We start from the raw sequence: 11,591 nt of genomic DNA on the forward strand, positions 1-11,591 counted from the left end.
GGATATCAGAAAGACATTGTTCCCTTGAGGGTGGTGAGGTGCTGGAACCGTGGATGCTCCATCCCTGGAAATGTCCAAGGCCAGGTTGGATGGGGCTTGGAGCAACCTGGGATAGTGGGAAGTGACCCTGCCTCTGCCAGGGGGTGGAAGGGGATGATCTTCAAGGTTTCTTCCAACCCAAAGCATTCTGTGATTCCATGACAATGATATATTGTAGAAATGTACTCAAAGTGTACCTCTCCAGGTGTCTCGTGCAGGGCATTGTGATTTTGCAATGGAATTCCATTGCTACTGTAGCAGCACGTTGAATAAATCCCCAAATGAACAAACAGGTTTCAATACCTAGACTGATTCCTCTAAATGATTTATTTTAAAAGAATTCAAAGAACGTCAGTAGAATATTTGCTGAGAGACACATTAAGAACTTGGGGTCATGTCTCGTTTATCCCATGGCATTGTTGAAAGGCCAAGTTGCAACAAGCAGGACGAATATACCTGACAAACATTTCAGCACTACTGACTTTAATAGCATGGGTTCCTTCCCTGAGCTCATTGCACAACATTGAGTAGGAGATCTTCCAGAGCTGCTCACAGGAAACTCAGAGGGGAAAAGTCAAAACAGCAGGTGGAGAAAAGTGTAGGTCACACTGTGCTCCTCCTGCTTTGTGTTGTAGTTCATGGGTCACAGTCTGCTGAGACAGGCAATAAAGTGTGGGATCCTGTAGAAGATTTTATAAAACCAGGCTTGAAAATACAGAACTTCCAGCCATGGAGATCATGGTGATGCTGGCAGAAGTCATGGTAAGAACAGCCTGAATCCCAAGCGGAGAAAGCAAAAAAGGGTAGAGGATGATAACAGCAGAGAGGAGAGTGGAAAGTGCTGGGAGGAATGTGCATTGTCTTATTCATGTGCACATTTCATTATTAAATGGACTGGCAAATCCAAACTGTGGTTCCTTTCGCTGAGAGTGGAGGATTTTACATCTTTTTAAGAGGTGAGAACTTTGTTGAAGGCTAAGTGCAGCTTCAGATGGTGTCAATACTACCTGTCCAATTTAGAGCACGTTAGTATTTTTTTTTCTTTCTTCATGTTCCCTTACATCAGTGATTTTCTTACTCTTCTCCAACTTAGAAGAGAATAAAATTACCTCAAAGATTAATACAATGTTTAGAAGGGCTGAAAAGAAAGGCAGGAGGATGTTGGGACAGCACCCTGGTCTGTGTTCCTCCAGCAGCAAAGGAAGCAAAGACCTGAGATGTATTTTGAGGAAAGATGGAAATTATTACTTTCTTTAAGTAAAGAAATCCTTAGAGATTAATTGCCTTCTTTACTCAGAGGATGGTGGGGCACTGGAACAGGCTGCCCAGGGAAATTGTGGATCTCCTTTCTCTGGAAATGTCCAAGGCCAGGTTGGATGGGGCTTGGAGCAACCTGGGACAGTGGAAGGTGTCCCTGCCCATGGCAGAGGTGGGATTGAATGGGCTTTGAGCTCCCTTCCAGCCCAAACCATTCCATGAATCTCTGATTCTCTGGTTCCATGTTGAATGAAATTGCAGAGATGTGAAAGAACAAGGTGGGCTCAGCCATCCTCAAGTCTGTCTTCTTTATCTTTGCCATTCCTGATAAAAATGCACTAAAATAATAAATGCAGGTCTTGCTTTGTGGCCTGATCTTCTGCCGGTTGCAGGCTAAATGCAAACACAAAGGCACTAGAGGTGGTGATTTTTCAGTCACCCAGAAGCAGTAGCACATTACAGGGATGCATTTTGGAAATGGAAAGAACATGGCCAAGTACAGAAAAATTTGGCATGTTGAAACCAGCCCGTGAATCAGAAGCTGTGATATTTTGGGTTAAAGCTCTCAGAGCTGATTTATAAAATGCCAGTTTGAACATGCTGCTGAAGAGAGTGATATGGATTATCCTGGCCATGCATGCACTCAGACATGCCTGCATATCCTTCCAGTCTGGCCAGTCTATATGGAATGGGGAGATCTGTTAACTTTTCTTTTGTCACATCATCGTATCCGGCTTATCTGGCTCTTCCACAGCACTCTCTGCCCAGTATTCCCCCATAGCTAATGGAGGTAAAAAGTATGTCCAATCCAATGAATTATTTTAGAACCTTGATTTAGGATCAGAAGAATTGAAATCTGGATTCCACAGGTTTCATTGTTGTAAAGACAACATTTAATAAACACCACTTAGTTTCACCCAGACATCTGCACACATAAAAAAGGTTGTAATTTACAGCAAGTAGTTATAAAAGAAGAAAAAAGGAAATTACATAAAATTATATATGATTGCCAGAAAATTCAGACAACCCCTGGTTTAAACGAAAGCATTTTTAAATTTCAACATTTCAGTGAATGACATTAATTACGGAACAGTCTGTCAGTTCATTAAGCAGAATATCAGGTTAGAGTTTCTGCAGTCAGTGAAGAAATGAACTGCATGTTAATGTTCAGGTGAACTTCTTTCTCACCCTTTTAGAAAATAACTGTGAGTTCCAAATTACCTGATCTAAGTGTAATCATGTTGCTGGTTTCATACCCATATTTTTCATGATATTTTACACACTAAACTTCTTCTGGTTGTGAATGGATTTGGCAAAGGGTCGCACCCATGGTACTGGATAATGTAGAGTACATGAAAATGTGCATAATCTATTTATTGAGGTCTGCCTCAGAAGCTCTTTGGAAATAACAGAGTAACTAAATTATGTCCTTGTTCTAATTCAGTAGGGACAATGGGAAGGAAAGTAAGAGGTCGATGCAATGATCCATCAGGAGAAAAAATATTAATAATTTGACATAATATTATGTCAAAAGGGTGACTTAGTTTGGAGAAACTATTTTTATTTCTGCTATGAAGATGTGAGACTTACTTTTTTAGATGGATCCTGGAAAAATAAAAAAACATTTTTCTTTCAGGGAGAGTATCATGAGAAGTTTTCCAAACTGATGCACATAAAGCTCCCCAGAGGACCTGGAAGATGCTGAGTCTATCAGAAGAATATTAAAGCCTGGTGCTTTGAAGAGTTTTCCTCTAAATAGGTCATGTTTTGCTTTAATCACCTTGGACCCACCTCTGTGTTGTCTGGAGACAGAGAACATGCCAGAAAAAATGAAAGCAGACAAAAGTCACACAAACCTTCCTCAAAGAAAGTGTGTAGTTGACATTGCGCATTCCAAACAGGAGAGCTGGGAGAAACTGAAACAACCTGGTAATAAAGCCAGCAGCACTTTGGAACTTGGACAGAAAGGTCTTTTCACATTAAAAATGCAAAACTACATGCAGATGGAATCTGCATCTCATGGAAACTGGGAAAAGGAGTAACAAGGAAAAACTCCTAACTGGAGCTGCTGAATCAAAAACATTCAAAGAATCCAGAAGTTCTTTCTCAACTTAGAAGGAGAGAGCAACCTGGGCAACAAAAGCCAGGAGCTGTCAGTGGTATGCAGACTCGAGGTTGTCTCATGAAAAAAAAGATTCCAGGAATGATTTGGAGCTAATAGATACACCTAAAGCATATATATATATATATATATATATATATATATATATATATACTTTTTCTTTTCTTTTTCTTTTTTTGTAGCTCAGTATCTTAACTGTGATCCAAGACAGAAATTCAAACAGGTATTTTCAAGCCCTGCATGAATATATGAAAATCAACCGATTTCTTTGTGTGTTTGGTGAGAGCACTGAGGCCAAGAATTGATCTGTCTCATTCTACACCTCCAGGAGGAGGGATCAGAAAGCCAGGACAGGACTCAGACAGCAGATGAAACCATCTCAGTGGCATTTATGGAAGACTTTTTGGACTAAAGAGCTACAGAGCTCAGTCTGTAGTAGATAACTGTATTTATCCACATTGACTGGGCACTGGCCAGAGGCCAGAATCAGTAGCTGAAATGCTGGTGTTTGGTGCAGCAACACCTCAGGGTATTTAACCTGCGCTCAGGAAGAGGGGAAATGATGTGCTGTAGATAAACACCACACTGACAAATCCCTGATGGGTGTTAGATACCCCAGGGGATCTCAAATGGCACTTAACACTTCTGTTTAAGTGGCTGAATCATGTCCTAAATCTCCTTTTATTTTAACAGGAGTTTCTGCACTCAGATATACAGCAGACACTTCAAAACCCACACCTGTCTTGATCTGAGAGCTGGATCCCATTTCAGGTCAGTATTATAAAATTATCTTAGCAAAAGGGACCTGCAAGTTCCATACAGAGAAAAGGGAATGAGTTGAATACTAGAGGTGAAAATCTGCCAGGGATACACTTGCTGGAGGCACCAGAAAGGCTGTGATCTGCTTTCCTTCTCCTGAATGAAATTCAGATTTTGGTAGCCTGTGAAGGCTCTTTTCCATGACAATCATTGCTACATCCAGCTGTGGAATGAGCAACAAGCCAGAGAACAAAGAGCTGGAGAACACAGAGCAGCATCCAGGGGCTTGGATGATGCAGAGGAACAATTTCCACATGGCTAATATTGGCTTCCCACTCTGCTCCCTCCCTGCAGCCACCAAGAACTATTCTCTAATGAAGCTCGTTCCAGCTGTTCACCCACTGTACGTAATCATCTCGGCTCACAAACCCATTCAGCAGCACAAAAACCCCATCCAGGCTGTCAAAAGCCACGAAACCCCAATGAATGAGCGTGGCTTGTGCCATCCAAGTCTGCAGTGACAGCTGTGACACATTCCCAGCCTTAGTCATGAAGAGCTCAAGCATCTGCGGTATTTCGGATGCTCTCATCTCCTCTGCATTTTAAGCTAGAGCACAAAACTCCTGGAAGGAATCCAAAGATCCAGCTCTCTAAAACACAGGAAATGAGTAACTTCACTAACTTTAACTTGGGTCTTTAAATAATGCACTTGTTCTGGCTTCTTTATAGAATTTGTTTCTAGGCCAAGAGAAAGTTCTGTTTTGTGTCCAAAATCTTAGATGCAAATTAAGCCCAAGCTCAAATTTGGCTTTTGGTACTAATTGCATCAACTTAAGAATGCAGTTCCATGTAAAATGTCATTATTACAAATATTTTGTTTTAAAAGGAAATGTTTTTTACTTTTGACCACGACCGTGTCATTTTATGTTTTTGCTAGAAATAAGAAGCACCTTCTCTAAACCTACTTCAAAAATGTGACAGTAAGAGCAGAAACAGAAATGTTGTGCTTTAATAAAGTCTTTCCATTCCAGGAAAAGGAATTCAGAGTTAAAGATATCTAAGCTATTTTAAACTCCCTTTCCAAACATATATAATTTATTTCTGCTGTGGAGAAATGTACCCCTTACTGCTCCATCTTTAACTCCAGTCTATAAATCAATGTGTTCTGAGAGGCTCATGTTTTTATTTTTTTGCATTATTTGGTTTTCAGTAAATAATTTTAGAGGCAATAGTGAAGGAGGAAGATGTTAGTTAAGTCTATTTATCAGTGGACTTTGTTAGCTTAGAACAGAGGGTGAAAGCATTAGAATAAAAAAGCACTGAGCTATTGATACATGGCAAAAAGATGCCTTTTAGGTCACCTAGTTCTGAGCACAAGGGCTCCAAGCTGGTCAAAATGTATTTCACAAGGTGCCAGCCCTGAGCTAATGAGGTCTGGTCAGCATTCATCTCCTGCTCTGTGCAACTTCCAGTGCAGCCATTCCCATCCAGGGTAGAGCAGATGGATTTGGAGCTTTGAACAGCTCCTGCCTGGCTTGGAGAACAGGCAGAGGCAGCTTGTGTGTGCCTGCAGAAAATCATGTCACTGTCCTAGATGTGTCCCTGTGCTGGTGTATCCACAAAATCACATCCCAGCTTCAGCTGGCAAATCCCTCTGAGTAACTGGACGAAGGAAGAAAGTGTTGATACACCAAGGAAGCCTACCAGAGCTCAAAAATCAATGAATAATTTTAAAAAATCGAACTAGGTAGGATATTGTCTGGGACATGTGGCATGAATTCTCCAGCAGCTGCATCTGCCCTTCATGGAATAAAGGGAAAATGTGAGTGAGGAAGATGTGAGGTCCACCACAGCAGTCTTGGGCTTCCCATTGAAGTTGAGCTTTGCATAAAACTTGCCAGCTATCAAAATTTGTGAGCTAACAAAACACCACCAGCCTGGTCCCCCAAGGAAAGATGGGAAAACAGGCATTTCACTTCTGGGGATGCCTCTGAGATACCAGGGAAGGCTCCATTTGGCTGATTGTGGATGTGTGTCTGAGTCAGCCGCTGCCAGAACCTCCACGGGGTGATTCATCTGACCCACCCCAAGATGGGGTGAACCACTCTGCTCATTCCTTACACAGTGAATTAGGGTGATTGGCTTGGATGTGAGAATTTAGTTTTCAGATGCTTTCAGAGAGTAGATGAGCATCCTCCAGGCAGGCAAACACTTCAGAGTGAGAAAGTCTTCCCTCCACATGAAATGAGCAATAGTTTTGCCAGGGGATCCTTTGGGGACAAGTTTCTTCTTAAGAATGAGTGAATTTATTCATCCTCCACCCCTCAGAGATGGACCTAATGATGAATCCGCTCCCCAGAAACCAAGAATTTAATTCAGTCACATTTCCCTTCGACACAATTTTTTTTCTACCTTAAGAATCCTCACAGAATCAGACTAGACAATGCACTGTCCCTCGCAGGGATAGAAAGTAGCAAAATTTGCCCGATTCTGAGCAACAAATGAATAAAAATAAAAAATCCAGGCTATTAACCCACCACACAGATTAAAACATCTTTTCCTGCCCTAACCCTCAACTCCATTTAGCAAACCAACAAATCATAGATAACAGACCATAATTATCCTTCCATCTGCAGCTCCCAAGCAATCGTGACCCAAGCATCTCTAATGGGGTGCAAAAGCCACTTTGACTGAGGCACATTTCTTGTGAAATGCCTCAAACTGGATGGACAAACCTGAAAACAGAGCTGGCAGATGTTGAATGTATGTTCAGCAAGGAGCTCTTAGACATCAATACTCCCAATGTGTTACAAAATAAATTATTATTATTGCTATTGCCATAATGATTATTAAGAAGAATTTGAACTTATACATATTTATTCCATTTTCTCTAAGTTTTAGAGTGAATTATGAATTACATTAACAAAAACTAGAATTATTGAGTTATTTGTTCAGTATTTTGGTGCTTGTTTTGGTTTGGGTTTTGTTAACAATGACATTAAGCAGAGGTTTTTCCACCTTTAAAAACTTTTTTTTTAAGAAAACTATGGCAGTCAAACAGATCAAAATAGTTTCAGGTCGTAGCTCTCTATCAAGGAGTAAGATATGACACCTGAATGAGCAGGGATGAGACTGTCAGGGTGTCTCCAGGGCAGAGAAATTGAAGGATTTGTATTTAACAGAGCAGCTGCGTGTTTCTGCAGGACCCCTTCTGAGGAAATATTCCTCAGCACAACAGCCACTCTGGCTTTAAATCCTCTGTGTGGCAATGATTCCACCTTTTCTTTAGGAGATGGAATGGTTTGGCTTGTCCTAAATTCAGCCCTGAAATTATTAATCTGGCTACTCTGGAGATGAACTTGCAGAGGGACACAATCACTGAGCTGCAGTGAGTTACATAAACAAGGCTTGAACGACCCAGCAAGTTTTATACTCATTCCTAGTTTGCCTTGTGCAGGTAAAAGTGCAAGCCTAAGGAGACAGATAAAAAATTGAGAGAGCAAAAGGTGGTCAGAGGATAAAACACCAGCAAAGCAATGGGGTGAGGGGTGGACATTCTGTCACCAAGCTTCTGGAAAAAAAAAAAAAAAAAAAAAAAAAAAAACCTGACTTTTTTCCCCATATATTTGTGCCCACACAATTACAACCCAACCAGCGTTTCAGCAGCCACGACACACACAGGAATTCCAGAACTTGTTAGTGCTGTGGAAAACTACCAAACACCTTTCTGTATGCAAAACATTCCCTAAGAACAGAACAAGTTCAGCACCAAGGGAACTGGGAAAGTCTCCCCAGGGATACTCTGAACAGCCCCTTTCGGTGGTGCCGCAGCTCACCCTGAGGAGACACTGTCAGCAAAGATGACTTTCAAGTTGTGGATAACAAAAAAAAAAGAGAGAGTTCCTCACTGCTGCATTTACATCCCTTTCAGCAGAGCTGTTCCACTTCTGTCCTGATGAGGAAAATTCACTCCAGAATCCTGTTGACTGCAGTGTGTGCTGAAGCACAGATGGTATGGGATTGGCTGGATGTGACAGGAGCAGAGGAAATGGAAACAAGGAAACACAAGCCAACAAAAAAATTCCCCTCCTTGACTTAAAGATTGCGGCTGCACTCTCTGGGCCAAGGAAAGGGGTGAAATAAAATTGAACATCTCCACTGACTTCCACATCCTCAGATCAGTTTTCCTCTCCTGGGAACAGTGGCAAATAAGCAATTTCTCTGTTAAATCAGGACTAACTGCAAGACCTGGTATTTCTGTGGGTTTCTCCACCAGACAGGAGTTGCAGCATGATCCTGCCCTGAGTTCACTTTTTCTCAGCACTTCTTAACTCACATACTCTGGTTTCATTAAAAGATAATCTGAGCTAATTTAGGAATTAGACTGTTTGTACTAAGTGTGCTCAGAAGGAAGGAAAGGCAAACAAAATCTGCTACATTGGAATGAATCAGCTCGGGGACACGGGGCTCAACTTAGCAAAGGCACAGGCACATATGGAACTCAACCCCAGGAAGAAAATATCTCCAGGATGCTGTCTCAGTCAGCCAAACAAGGAGAGATGTGATGAACAAAGGTCTAAATGTGCTCTGCAGCGCAGCCCACAAGCTCAGAAATCTCAGTTTTTCTCTCCCTGGTTAGCATCCCACAACAGAGCTCCTGCCTCCGTGTTTGTGAGCCTCACAACCAGCAGCAGCAGGTCTGGGCAGCTCCGTGGGGCTGTGGCACCACCGTGCCAACAGCAGAATTCCTAAACCCACAGCAAGGAAGGAGCCCTCCAGTCTCCTGCAGGGACCCCCATGGATGACTGAACGCTAAAGCCGAGGAGCGAGCACAAAGCCTGTTTAAAGAGAAATAAGTGTATATGTCTGACAAAAAGCCCCCTCCTCGTGACCTTGAAGGCTGTGGTTATCCTCCCAGCCATTCACACATCTTTGGTTGGAGAGAACAAAACAGCGGAAATCCTGAGATAAATGCCCGGGACTAAATAAGATCAATTGGAGCTGTCCTGAATGACAGCAAAGCAGCAACCCTGGCCCACAGCACATGGAAACAGGTGGGAATGAAAGTGGAAGACCACAAGCCACACACAAGCAGACACATCAACTCTAATCCAACTCCCCTTAATGCCCTGACCAGCATTCCTTAATTATTCACCAAATTCCAGTGCTGCCTTACCCATCCTACAGGACAACTCCTTCCAAGCCAGCTCCAGGCTGATTGGCATTAGCCAAGGGGAGATGCTTGTATAACACGTTCTGTCTCTGCAGCTACACCAGGAGCACTTTCAGGAGTTTGCCTCTGTGCTGTCATTAACCTCCAGTAATCAAACATTCCCTAGGATTAGCCACGGAAGCATTTCCCTGCTGTACCTGACCGGTGCTGCATAGGCTGGGCAGAGGAGTGAGGGAGCTGTGTACCCAAATAACAGCAAGTGCAAATCCATTTGTTGTTTTTTTGACTCCAACAGATGAAATTAAAAAATCCAACAAGCTGCTTCAGTTACATATTGCTGTACCAGTCCACCACTTGCACTGTAATTAACATGCAACAGACGGATGGTAATTGATAATTCCCTGAGAAAGAATCACATCACTTTGCTGCCTTATTCACTTTAGTTAAGATTTTCTCATTATTATAGCTACCTCCAGTGCTACTCCAATACATCCTTCAAGCTAAAGGCCAGATTCTGTTTACCTGCAGATCAGATGCAGAATAAATCCACTGACTTCCAGGGAGTTCTTCCAGATCTGCTGCTGTGTAAGTGGGATGATCATGCAACCATAAACACCAATGTGTCACTAATCAAATCTCCCTTTTTTTTCCATGCATTTTCCAGTTCTGCACGGCAAGCTGCATTATTGGATTCTCGTTCTCTCCCTGGCTGTAAACTCCTCAGATTCCAACACATACCTGAACGCTTCGCATCCTAAATTCAGAGCACAGTGGGAAAGAGCCTGTCCTGCGTGCCATCCCCCTGACTGGAGATGTGCTCGGCATGCAGATGGTATAATTAGAGCCAGCTGTTCGAGCACTGATAAGGAGAAGTGCCCAGGGGCACACCAGCAGAGGTCAAAGGCACACGAACCGCAGTTTCTCCCTAGTACCCCACGGTAAAAACAAGCAAGTCCTGCTGCACTGCTTGGAGGGTGAATCAGAGTTTCTGCGGCAGGTGAGGATGCGGAGCTGCATCGGGAGCCTTGAGCTCGGAAACGCCGACAGCAGCGGCGGGGCTGTTAGCAATCAGGTTTTATTTACCAGCCATATTGTGTTAAAACCAGACGTGATTCCCATACCGAGCGCCTCAACCTGTCACCGCCAGCAAAGGGAGATTGATTTGTTTGCAGAGAACCGAATCTATCTGGAGGACGCATCCTCCGGGAAGCCCGCATGCAATTCCCCCCTGAAGAAGTGCTCCCAGGACCTGGGGACGCGGAGGGACGAGCCGCTAAATCAGTGATCAATGTCACTCGCAGACAAGCCGGCGGTTCCTCTTCCCCCGCCGGCTGCGGCAGCGCCGCCGTGGCATCCCCGGGCTCGGGGGATGGGGCTGCCCCGGGAGGAGCTGGGGGAGGCCGGGGAAGGACTCACCATTGCAGCAGGGCTCCGTCCCGGCGCTGGCGATGCCGCATCCCCGCGGGGGGACAGTGGCCGCGGGGAGCGGTCCAGCCCCGCTGCCCGCGCTGGCTCCGAGCGGCCGCGGCCGCGCTCCCCCCCGGCCGCAGGAGGGGTCGGCGCCTCCCAAGGGAATCCAAATTCCTCCTCTCTCGCCTGCCGGTCATGTCCAGGCTGCCTTTGCTCAGGGGATGGGCCAGCTCCTGGCCGTGAAGGAATCTGCCATCGCTAAATCAGAAGAAATAAAAAAAAAAACAAAAAAAATCTCCCTAACAAACCAAAAAACAAGACCCAAACAACAACAACAACAAAATAAAAGCAAGAAGGGAGGCGGGATATTTTAAAACTTTTTTTTTCCCCCTCTCTATTTTTTGTTTTCTTTTTTTTAAGGGAGCTGTCGGTGCTCGGGGCGGGGCGGGGGAAGAGAGGGGTGCTCAGGCTGGCTGAGATGCTGCGCCGGGGTGAGATGCTCCGGTGCGCTCGCCCCTGCCCCTGTGCCTGTGTGTGATTCTCATACCCAGACAATGCTCTGCAAAGCGAGCTGGTCCTGCGGAGAAATGCAAACACCTCCTCCCCCGAGTGCCTGAGCAAAGGAAAAGCGATATGGAACCAATAGCTTCTCCTTGGCTGCTCTCATTAATATGGAGCAGAAAAAGAAACCAATGAGGAGGAGCGGGAGGAGGGATTTATTCAAATCAAATTTCCCGAATCGAACACCCTTTCTCCTTTTTTCTCTTTCCTTTTCCCACGTACCCCAAATCTGCCTTCTCCCTGTCGCCTTAGTCCTGTTTCTGCTGTCCC

The 11,591-nt window shown here is 44.2% G+C and overlaps 1 protein-coding gene across 1 annotated transcript in view; it reads right to left on the reverse strand.

The window, feature by feature from the left end:
• Positions 1 to 11,239, reverse strand: part of ADCYAP1R1 (ADCYAP receptor type I) — a 143,532-nt gene extending 132,293 nt beyond the window's left edge. The window contains 1 exon segment of the mRNA XM_053989483.1: positions 10,767 to 11,239. The gene's annotated coding sequence lies outside the window, so the exon portion shown is untranslated.
• Positions 11,240 to 11,591: the final 352 nt, after the last annotated feature.

The sequence above is a fragment of the Vidua macroura genome, chromosome 1 (assembly GCF_024509145.1).
Source record: "Vidua macroura isolate BioBank_ID:100142 chromosome 1, ASM2450914v1, whole genome shotgun sequence".
NCBI lineage: Eukaryota > Metazoa > Chordata > Aves > Passeriformes > Viduidae > Vidua > Vidua macroura.